At 49.2% G+C, this 11249-nt stretch overlaps 1 pseudogene; it reads right to left on the reverse strand.

Annotated features, from left to right (window-relative positions):
* Positions 1-451: 451 nt before the first annotated feature.
* Positions 452-1624, reverse strand: LOC144119276 (uncharacterized; annotated as a pseudogene).
* Positions 1625-11249: the final 9625 nt, after the last annotated feature.

An 11249-nucleotide genomic window follows, 5' to 3' on the forward strand; every position in this document is an offset into this window, starting at 1 on the left:
AAAACAAGTTTATGAAGGATGTTGTTCAGATGACGTGGGAAGTCTGGACTAGTCTGGGGGGGCCTGTAGCAAACGCCAAGCAGAACTGTTACGGGGGGAGCGCGACAAATGAGCCATATGGCTTCAATGTCGGATGCGACGTCAACAACAGAGCATGATATGCCTCGATGAATGGCAACGAGAACACCGCCCCCCCCCCGTTTGCCTTTCCGATCGTTTCGATACACTTCGAAGTTGGGTAAATCGGCCAAAATTTCCGCATCCGTTACGTCACTATTTAGCCAAGTTTCTGTCAGTATTAGTATGTTGCTTCCGGATGACGACATGATGTTTGATATGAGTTCGCGCTTTGAAGAAGACTACGGATGTTAGTGAATATTATCGATAACGAGAGAACATTGTGCGGTGGAGCGGGTCGACGATTTGTTAAAGTTTTGTGACGGGGCAATTGCTATGCTATTTCCGTAACGGTTTGGGATGATGCGTCAAATACATAGCGTTTTGAGCCGATGTGCAGGGTTTTGAAGCGCAAGGAGTACTTGTTATAATTGGCTTTGGCAAACACTAGTAACTTTACGCGCGTGTCGAACGGTGCGGGAAAAGTCCCCTCCAATACTGTAGTTTGTGTCTTAATTTACGGCAATTTGATAACAGTGCGTCTTTGGTTTTATGAGATAGGAATTTTACGATTACGGGACGAGTTCGGTCGGCTGAATGATTTCCGAGGCGATGCGTTCTTTCAATGTCGTTAGGTTCCAAGGTTATATCAAGATTATTGCGGCAAACATCAATGACTAGTTTTTCTGACTCAGCCCACGTTTCAGCGCTAGCAGGGTCAGGGATGCCATAGAAAATGAGGTTATTCCGACGTGATTGGTTTTCCGCGTCATCCAGGCGTGTTTCTAGTTCTTCAATCTTTTTAGCTTGGTTGATTGTGGTTGACTGCATTATTTCAATATCGTTTCTGAGGTGAAGAAGTGTTTGGTAATGCGCTTCGAGATCGGCCATTCGTTTGTCTAGGCTTGCTATGGTTTGATCTGTTGTGTTCAGCTGTGTTTTGAGGCCCTGTATTTCCGTAATCAACAGGGTCTGTCCCGCGTTTAGCTTCTGTAGTTCAGCGAGTACAGCAGCGTTTCCCTCAGGACCAGGGTTAGTCTCAACGTCACCTGATAGCATGAGCAAGGAATGAATTACGTGAGCACACTCAACGGCAATGGCGACACAGCAGTGCGGGCTCGGAAACTGCACCAAAATATAATTACTGGATTTTTTAGCGAAGAGGGCATACGATGTACTGACCTGCATCGCAAAGGTAAGCGGATTAGGTGGCTGCGCTGTGGTGCAGTCACCGAGCCCACGAAGCGGTGTCAGCGGGTGAAGCTCTTTTATACATGTTGGCATTGTTGCTGATGTCGATGTGGCCACCCATGGTACTGTGATTTCCGGTGTGTGCAGCTCCTCTGGCGGCACATCCAGTAGGGACGAGCACTCGTCGGGCGGTAGATGGCAGGAGCCCGGGTCATCCCCAGTGTACGGCAGTGCGCACACCGATGACGCCCCCGTAGACAGGCCTGCCAGGGACGGCAGCAGCAGGCTGGCAAATGCGAGGACGGTCGTCTGCATCGCAAAGGTAAGCGGATTAGGTGGCTGCGCTGTGGTGCAGTCACCGAGCCCACGGTTATGGGGGCTGTGGGGCAGTTTCGGGTTTTGGGACGGAGTATGAGGAGCTCCGACTTCTCCGGAGAGCGTGAGAGTCCGATACTCCGCGTATGTGTTTGGGTGAGGGTAGCTGCCGACTGCAGAGTATTCTCTGTCTCCATCACTGCCATGGGTGGTCCATAGAGTGATACCATCAGCATAGAGTGTATGCCGAAGGTGGGGGATAGTTTGTAGTTTGCGGGCAAGGGAAATGAGTGTGACATTAAAGAGGAGAGGGGAGAGGACAGATCCCTGGGGGGTGCCAACCCCACTAAGGGTGTATGGATGGGATGTGTGGGGACCGTAGGGAATTTCGGCCGTGCGGTTGGTAAGGAATGCTTGAATATAGGTGTACATACGTTCACCTATGTTCAAAAGGGAGAGCGCCGCCATGATCGCTTTATGGTCTAGGCGATCAAAGGCCTTGGAGAGATCCAAGGCGAGGACAGCTTTTGAGTGGCCCGGTATGAGGGCTAAAAATATCCCGTGTGAGCTGGAGCATGGCGTCCTGGGCCGACAGGTGGGGACGGAAGCCCACCATGCAGTTCGGATAGAGGTCTTGCTCTGTCATGTGTTGGGTGAGTCGGGCGAGTGCGACATGCTCCAAAAGCTTGCCCAGGCATGATGTTAGTGAGATGGGACGAATATTTGCAGGTGTATAGGGTTTGTGGGGCTTGGATATGAATAAGATTTTGGCGTGACGCCAGGATTGTGGAAGGGGGCCCTCCTGCCAGCATGTGTTGATGTACCCCGTGAGCTGGGCAATGGACGGATCGTCCAAATTGCGGAGCATGCTATATGAGATACGGTCAACTCCTGAAGTGGAGTTAGAGCGGAGAGTCAGGAGGGCCTCTCTGACTTCTGCTTCCGTAATCTACGCGTCGAGATTGGCATTCGGGGTGCCGGCATAGGGCGGCAGGGGGATTGAGGTACCGGGAGTTGTATGTGTGTTCCTAAGTATGTCGATGAGTGCGTCGGGAAAAAGGCCGGTCCTGTGTATAAGGCGCGTGAGCAGAATCGAGAAATGAAATGAAAGAGGTGAAGGGACAGGAAGAGGGAATAGGTGGAGAGGTAATATAAAAACTATTTACAAAATTACCGGCTCTAATACTAATAATATTTGGTTTTTGGTGAAAGGAAATGGCGCAGCATCTGTCTCATATAACGTTGGGCACCTGAACCGCGCGCCGTAAGGGAAGGAACAAAGTAGGGAATGAAAGTAAAAAGTAGGAAGGAGACGCCGCAGTGGAGGGCTCCGGAATAATTTCGAACACCTTGTCATCTATAACGTGCACTGGCATAGCACAGCACACGGGCGCCTTACCGTTTTGCCTCCATAAAAGCGCAGCCACTCCGGTCGGCTTATCACAGGCTCGATCATTTATCTTTTGAGCGGTTTTCCTTTGCATAGCGTTTCTTTCTGCAGAGGCACAACGTAATAGTGGTAATGGCCTCGCAGCCTTGTTTAACAATGAAGAATTATGAAGCGACATCATAACTGTTTACATTGCGATCGGTGCGGGGAGCGTGAATCACCCACGCCATATCATATGTATTTGGCATCATGACCCTCTCGACGAACCTTGATTACTCGACATTAGAGTAAATAATTAGCTGCGGTTTAACTGAAGTGACAATGAAAATGAAAATTGGTTTTGGGGAAAGAAAATGGCGCAGTATCTGTCTCACATAACGGCCGACACCTGAACCGCGCCGTAAGGGCGCAGATGAAGGAGGGAGTGAAAGAGGAAGGGAAGAAATAGGTGCCGTAGTTGAGGGCTACGGAATAATTTCGACCACCTTGGGATATTTAACGTCTCTCTCTCTCTCTCTCGTCGCTACGTGGATGGTGCTGATGGTGGTGAAAACTTCAATGGACACAGGGAAGTTTAGGACACACAGGTCCAAGGCCTCGGCAAGGCCCCACGGCACTCAAACGTTCATGCCCTGGATGCTCATGACGCTGGCAGCTCGACCTGTGGCGATAGCTTGCTTGGCCGGGTCCTCGGAGCGCAGTAGGTTCTCCCAAGAGATATACGCTCGAATTCTGCCACCCTTATGGTGGGGGCAATCTTTAACGTGCACTGACATCGCACAGAACTCGGATGTCTCTTTGCGTTTCGCCTCCATAGAAGCACAGCCCCCGCGTTCGGGTTCGAACCTGGGTACTCCGGCTCAAGAGACCAGCACCTTAACCACTGAGCCATCGTGGCGAGTCGTTTAACTACTGCTGAGCCTGTTTAGAGCACCAACCTTGCACCCTGACAGGTGTGGGAGTTAATGGCCGATCGCGAGAGGTTGGTCACCCAATGAACGCTGCTGATTATTGCTACAGTTCCGCGTGTCTGCCGCAACGTGGTCAGCGACAGTTAATGCATGCAGCCCCGATCTCTCTCACACGACCACCAAGTGCCTCAAAGCGCAACTGAGGCGTCGACTGACCCAGTGAGCCAGTCATGCGCCATTCCTTCCCTCAATATCAGGAGTCTATAGAACGTAGTCAAAACCAACGCCAATGAACACCATGAACGCCGACGGTCTATAGCTTCAGTGCCTCGTTTCTAACACATTTTCAATGCCAACGTATGCAGCGCACATCTGTTGCTACCGCCACGTTGCTCAACGGGCGACTTATGTGCCCACCATCCCAGGGGGCCAGATATTGCTTTTCGTTTGGGTTCGAACCTGCCGGTCTTTATTGCCTTCGTCACAGCTGCGGCTACGCGATGTCACGTGGTTGTCGTCAGTTCATGCCATATTGCCGCGAATCTTTGCAGTTTTTGCAGTGTTGCAGTGAATATAACCTGCCGAATAAGTTCCGGAAGGGAGTAGTAAAGCTTTCGCTTTAAACTGTGGGAGAGAATAGTTTTATGCGGTTTCGCGCTTTCAAGTACTGAGATTTTTCCGGGCAGATAAGTAAAACTTCCCCGCTGCTGCCATCACCATCGCCCCTCTTTAGCGAAGGCTCCTAAGCCTCGATCTAATCCATGGCCTTAAATAAGAGTGGGGAGGTGAAGCAGCCCCATGGCTGGCGAGGTCGCTCAAGCTTCGCGTAGGATTATTTTGAAGATTACCCGCCCCAGTGACACAGTGGTTACAGGGGCTAGCTGCTGAATTCGAAGGCTCGGGGGCAAATCCTGGCCGCGGCGGCTGTGCTTTCTTGAAAATTTTGAAAAATGGTTCCAATGATGAGCTGGTGTCACCCCTGACAACCAGGATTACCCAAGAAGAGCTATTCACACCTATAATGAGATTACAACAATAAGCAAACTAACAAGAACTCTCCCACCCCCACAAAAAATTACTGACGAGACAATAACAAGTAATCTGGAGACAAATACAGATATTTACCCTACCTCGAACTCTTATGCTAAATTTTAAAGCCGGAGCTTTACTGCCCGCGAACTTGCGATTCCGCCGTTGCGGTGCTCCGAAGGGGCACGTGACGTCACAACGAGAGCCTCGCCTTTGATATTTCTCTCTCTACATTTCTTCTCTCTAGTCAGGTGTTCCACCGCTGCGCAGCGCCGCGCCTTTCCTCAAAACCGAACTTTCAATTTTCAGTGTTGTCATTCTTCTTTCGCTCCCGATATCTTTTCCTTTACTGCGCGGTTCGGGTGTCCACTGAGATATGTGAGACGGTTACTGTGCCATTTCATTTCCTCAAAAACCAAACAAAACAAGTGAGCCTTTACCTGCCGCGGTGGCTCAGTGGTTAGGGTGCTCGACTACTGATCCGGAGTTCCTGGGTTCGAACCCGACCGCGGCGGCTGCGTTTTTATGGAGGAAAAACGTTAAGGCTCCCGTGTGCTGTGCGATGTCAGTGCACGTTAAAGATCCCCAGGTGGTCGAAATTATTCCGGAGCCTTTCACTACGGCACCTCTTCTTTCTTCTTTCACTCTCTCCTTTATCCCTTCCCTTACGGCGTGGTTCAGGTGCCCAACGATATATGAGACAGATACTGTGGCATTTTCCTTTCCCCAAAAACCAATTATTATTATTAAACAAGTGAGCCGACGGCGTTCATAGAGTTCATTGGCGTTGACAGCTTTGCAAAGGCCGTTCATTTCCACGAAAGGAAAGGCGCACAACCGGCTCCGTCGGTCAGTGGAGACCTCAATCTCGTTTTCATGTACCTTGCGTTGATGTCCAACTGCAAAAACTTCTTTGAATGCTTTCCCTGGCGCCCTGGGAGGTGGCAAGCAGTTAATGATTGATCTCGAGAGATTGATCACCAAATGAACCTTGCGGCCCAGGTATTGCTGCAGTGCCGCATGACAGCCACAAAACCCCAATCGCTAATGCATTCAGGCCACATCTCTCTCTGACCACCGCCACATATATCAAAGCACGAATGAGGTGTCCGCATGTACTGGCAGCCACTTATGCGCCCTTCCTTTGATCAAAGCCATCGCCGTCTAGAACGTTGTGTGTGAACGGCAACGTCAATGGACACAGTGAGCGCCATCTATCGCTTTGTATATCCTGGATTAGCTGAGCTAATACACATGAGTTTTTTTACAGAATACATCTTCTCTGCTGCTTTTGCGACCCGCCGCGGTGGCTCAGTAGTGCGCTGGACTACTGACCCGGAGTACCCAGGTTCAAACCCGGCCGCGTTTGGATGGAGGCGAATCTCCGGATTGGTCGAACAAGCATAAAGTAATCATTACTGGCAAAAAGTAATCATGGTTTTGCTTTTTCGACCAATCCGGAGTTCTCTTTCACGCCACCGTACCCGAAGATGGCTCGTTTTGTTCACAAAGGCTGTATTATGTTGTCACGTAAAATTAGGTTTGAAGATGGCTCATTTTGTGCACAAATGCAGCATTTTGTTGTTGCGTTAAATTAGAGGTTTTTATGCAGTAGCGCAATAACAAAGCAATCCAGTGCAATAATCCCACCTTTGTTTATCTTGGCCAGTTACCAGTACTCCTCACCAAAAGTTTCCATTATGAATGAATCGCCCGGAGTGCTTCCCCTCTCCCAAGCGATCAGAGCTCCCTGCTCAGCATCAGAATTGGAATACAGGTTCAGCACGTCGGGGCAATCCAGTGTCTATTGTGTCGGCGAGTGGCGCCATTCTCTAGGGCCCAGAGAAGAAAATGTAAAAACGGTTCATAATCACGCGACAGCGCCTGCTAGCGCGAAGGAAAAAACTTAACGAATCAGAAAGGACCCTTGATGCAAGAAACACTTGCTGGAATTTAGTAAAATCATAGCTGCCTCATTTGCCAAAAGTAACCGAGCAGCAGTTTTTGCTTTTCAACTGCATAACGGAGCCTTTACGGAACCCCTAAAGATCGAAAGGTGTGTGAACCTGAGGACAAAAATTCAGCTTACTCTAGACAAACTTACAACTTAAGAGCTGTCATAAGTGCGTCCATAAGCGGCTAAGAAACCATCATTGCTCGGCTACATTTTGTAAAGACGGGACATCAAAACCACTCTGAATCACATCGTGTCGAGTAGAGATGCTAACCACCCAATTTTCTAAGCCGTGCGACGAGACTCAACGTAAGCAGCCTCATCAGTCTCGAGTGAAAAGAGGAAGCTCGCAGGTGGCGGCAAGAGTGTTTCTCCTAAGTTCCTCAAAACCGTATGACTTGAAGATTCTGTGAAGTTGCTCATCAGGTGTCACCGGCTGCCACCGTAGCGGCAATTTCATTTAGGTCTCAAGCCTTCTGTTCATAAGCGTGTTTGCATAAAGTGCAACGCACTTTGTGCACACTGCCGTTTTAACCGGTGCCTCTGCAGAGATTCCGATTTATTTGTGTTGTTTTCGAAACTGCTATTGGTGGATTGTTTCACCGCCTTGCCTACGTCTGACCACAACAAAATTGGAAGCATGGTTGCCAGGACAAATCTGATAATAGGTACCACGCTGCTGTTGGGACAGTGCACATAAGCGGTGTATTATGCGATCGATTTCGTGGCCACCTGGCACCTAAGAAATAATTGGAATTTGAAAAAAAAAAAACCTCTGCTGGTGAGCGCTACCTTAAACCGGAGCAAAAACGAAGCAAAACTTAGTTCCACATTCCGTTGCTTCAGCGGGCGTAGACTTGCGCTTGTGCGTCTATTGGATTACATTGCGCTCGCATACTTGGGGTTAGTTGGCTACCACTGCTGTACCACTGTTGTACGAGCACAGCGTGGCTGAAACGCTCGTCTCATTAAACGCGGGAGATGACCAGTAAAAGGATGTAATCACCAGTTTACGTTGTTGTAGCCGAAACATTCTCCTGGTGTCATCGCAGAGCTGGTGTTCCTCCGGATGTGGTACCTCGCCGCTGACTAAATAGATACCGTGGGTTTATATCGCCTGAATCAACTTCATTAGTGAGCCAATTGTTTTTTTTTTCTTTTTGTTCGCGCTCACTCAAACATGTATATTACTTGAAAAGCGAATATCAGAGTGTACGTGTTCGCGCGCCCGCTGTCCAGGGTCTTTAACAAAGCGGCCTATTGACGAGAGAGCATTACATTACGTGAGTGCTCTATGCACATAGGTTTAGCATAGAAGCGCAGTTAAAAAAAACTAGCATCTCTCATGACGAGCAGTTATACAAAATGCCCGTTTATCTGCACACAAGCGGGATGTGGATCACGGTGCTGTACTTAACCAATCGCGTGACACTGCAGTAGATCTTTAGTCGCATACATCAAATACGAAAACTGTTGAGGGGTCTTTTAAGTTTTTCGTCGCATACGGGCGGCGGTGTGCTCAAACGGCGACTGTGCATTTCCGGTTCTTTTATATGTTATATTTGTGCAAATGAGCAATGCCAATGTCATGGCCCGCCTGTAGCATGTACAGAGAATGTAATACAAACTGCCCATTCATATTTCACAAACAGGGCCGTGCGTCTGCCCGTGCGTTCCAATAAGATAAGCGCTGTCGTAGGAGTTTTAGCAAGGCTGTGCTAATGTTATTGTTTTTAGTACTTCCGAGATTCAGTTGTCAAAACGTGGAGGTAAGCACGCATCCTCTGTCCGTAATCATAGACGTGCATATTTGTTGTAGTCGTGTCGTTCAGCTATTTCAGCCCTCCCGTATTGGTACTGTGAACCCTTCTCATTTAGTTCCTATTTTGCCCGCAAGGTGGTCGCTCAGCACCGATCCCATTGGCTCAGCCTCGTCTCGGTAAAGCTCTGGTCGACCTGGTCGAAGTCGACCTAACAAAACCCGAGCTTACAATTTTGTGATCTATAGAACAAATTTACAGTGGCTGGCAGATCCTATCCCGCGGGGCCTGGAGCACCACATGATCTGGGAGGACTGGGAGACCCTGCTAGACTGGGAGACCCTGCTAAGCTATGTGGACCCCGTCCGGCAGAAGACCGCCACGGACCGGGATGCCGACATCATCGACCGTAGCAACATGAAACCTTGAGTGTAGTGGGGTCGTGATGGAGGCAGGGGCCTGTGTGTCCCATACACTTCTGTTATAATAAATATTTTTACCTCCGCCACCCTCGCAAAAGAAATATGACTCCTTTTACATCATGAATAGAACTTCATTCACTTAAATTGAAAAATCTTGGAGGAAATTCGTACACTTAACTAGAAGAATCTTGGAGAATAAAGTTCTAGTAGGACTTTCTTCAGTGCTAGTTGGCTCATTTTCGAAGGTTAAAGACTGCGCAAAACGACGTACGACAGGAGGTAAAAAAACAAATAAGGCGCCAGGGTGCAGACTGTAAACCCTTTATTCGAGGAAGCGAGAGCACATGCTGTTAAAGCCGGGAACCCAGGCGCCTGACCACCTTTGTCACTCGCACATATGCGGATAAACAAAGAGGGAGAGAAATCTGAAATAAACTGGCAACAATACTGATGTCAGATGAATTAACAAGGGAGTCTCAAATCGCAGCACATAGCATTATGTGAAGAAAAAAACTATCAAAACAAAGACGTAAGGTTGGCATATTGTCCCTTAACAAGTAACTGGAGTAAAGGCGAAAGGTGGTTGAATAAAAACACGTGCCATGGAAACCTGTATGGTGAAATGCACAGTTGTCACAAAATTCGGTGCATATTCGAAAGAAACGGTGCTGCGCGTAAGCAATCGCGCCCGCGCGCGGTAAAATAAAACAAAAAAAACAGTGGGGCAGAACCCCTGAGAGCGTGTAAACCTTGCGTGGGCTTTTCACTCAGCTCGCCGGCGCGGCGCCAAAGTAAACATAGCCACGCGCGGAGTCGATTCTCGAGAATGTCGGAGAAGTTTCTCCTAGTTGTAAACGGAAAGGGGTAACCTTGTCCGTGTTAAAGAGATACCCTCTCCCCTTCGCTCCTGCGCCGATGACTCCGCTTGGCGAGAAGGACCTAGGTTTTTCTGGGCGGTGATTTCCGCGCTCGGTCAATGGGGTCGCGCGCCCGGCGCGAGAAGGAGAAGGAGCTTTTGCAGTTGATACTGCGTGTATGTGCGCGCCTGCCTTGGCGCGAAGAACAAACAGACGCGGGCTGCGCCTGTAAATGAGGGGCTGCAACAGCTGTCTGTTAGCCCGAGCCGCCGGTTAAGCTTCCGAGAAGCGCGACCGCTCGACTCCCTGGAAAACACCACCTCCCAGTCACGGACCAGCGAGGCAACGTGCGCCAGTCTGCGGATCGGCCCCGTCGTGCTTCTCAAGTCGTCGGACTGTCGCAGTGCCCGGTGAAAAAATTGTGTTTTGTTTGATTGTCTCTCTCTGCGTTAGTGCACTTTAGGTGCAAAAATTTTGTTGTATTGTAATCTCTCTCGGTCGTTGCTTTGCATGAGTTGCATTGTATCTGTAAATCACTTTGTATGTGCTCGTACGAGTGATTGTGAAATCCTCTGTATCGTCTCTTAGCTGTATAAACTTTGTTTTGTTTTGTGAACCTTTGGCTTCGACCCATTGTCTGGCTTGCGACCGGTAAAAACTGGGCACCAAACGACCAACCCTCTTGTCACTTGTTAGCTGGTCACCGGCTGAACTTGCCGCTCTGACTCGAGGGCATCTCCTTTGTGACCAAGACCGATGCCCCCACACGCTCTTAGGGTGTCTGGGAGCGCACGCAAAAGTGTGCGAAGTAGTGACAACAGTCAACAAGAGTAAAGGCGAAGGTGAGATGATAAAACGCGAGATCACTACGTAGACTGCGGAATGTAAAAAAACAAGCAACCAGAGTAAAGATGTGGTGAGGCGGTACAATGTAACTTAATGTGGGAAAAAACGATGAGCGAACAAATGGCCTAGAAACAGAAAAAAGGTTTTTAAAAAAATGGTGAAAACAACGTGAGAAAGGGTTTGGTTTATGTCGGTTTAACGTCCAAAAGCGACTCAGGCTATGAGAGACGTCGTAGTGACGGGCTCCGGTAATATCGACCACGTGGAGTTCTTTAGCATGCACTGACACCGCGAAGTACACGGGCCTCCAGCATTTCGCCTCCATCGAAATGCGACTGAATAGGCCGGGATCGAACCCACGTTTTTCGGGTTAGCAACCGAGCGCCGTAACCACCGAGCCACCGCAGCGGCCAGCGTGTTTAAAGTTCAACAATATTTGCAAGCGACCTTACAGAAA

The sequence above is a fragment of the Amblyomma americanum genome, chromosome 2 (assembly GCF_052857255.1).
Source record: "Amblyomma americanum isolate KBUSLIRL-KWMA chromosome 2, ASM5285725v1, whole genome shotgun sequence".
Classification (NCBI taxonomy): Eukaryota; Metazoa; Arthropoda; class Arachnida; order Ixodida; family Ixodidae; genus Amblyomma; species Amblyomma americanum.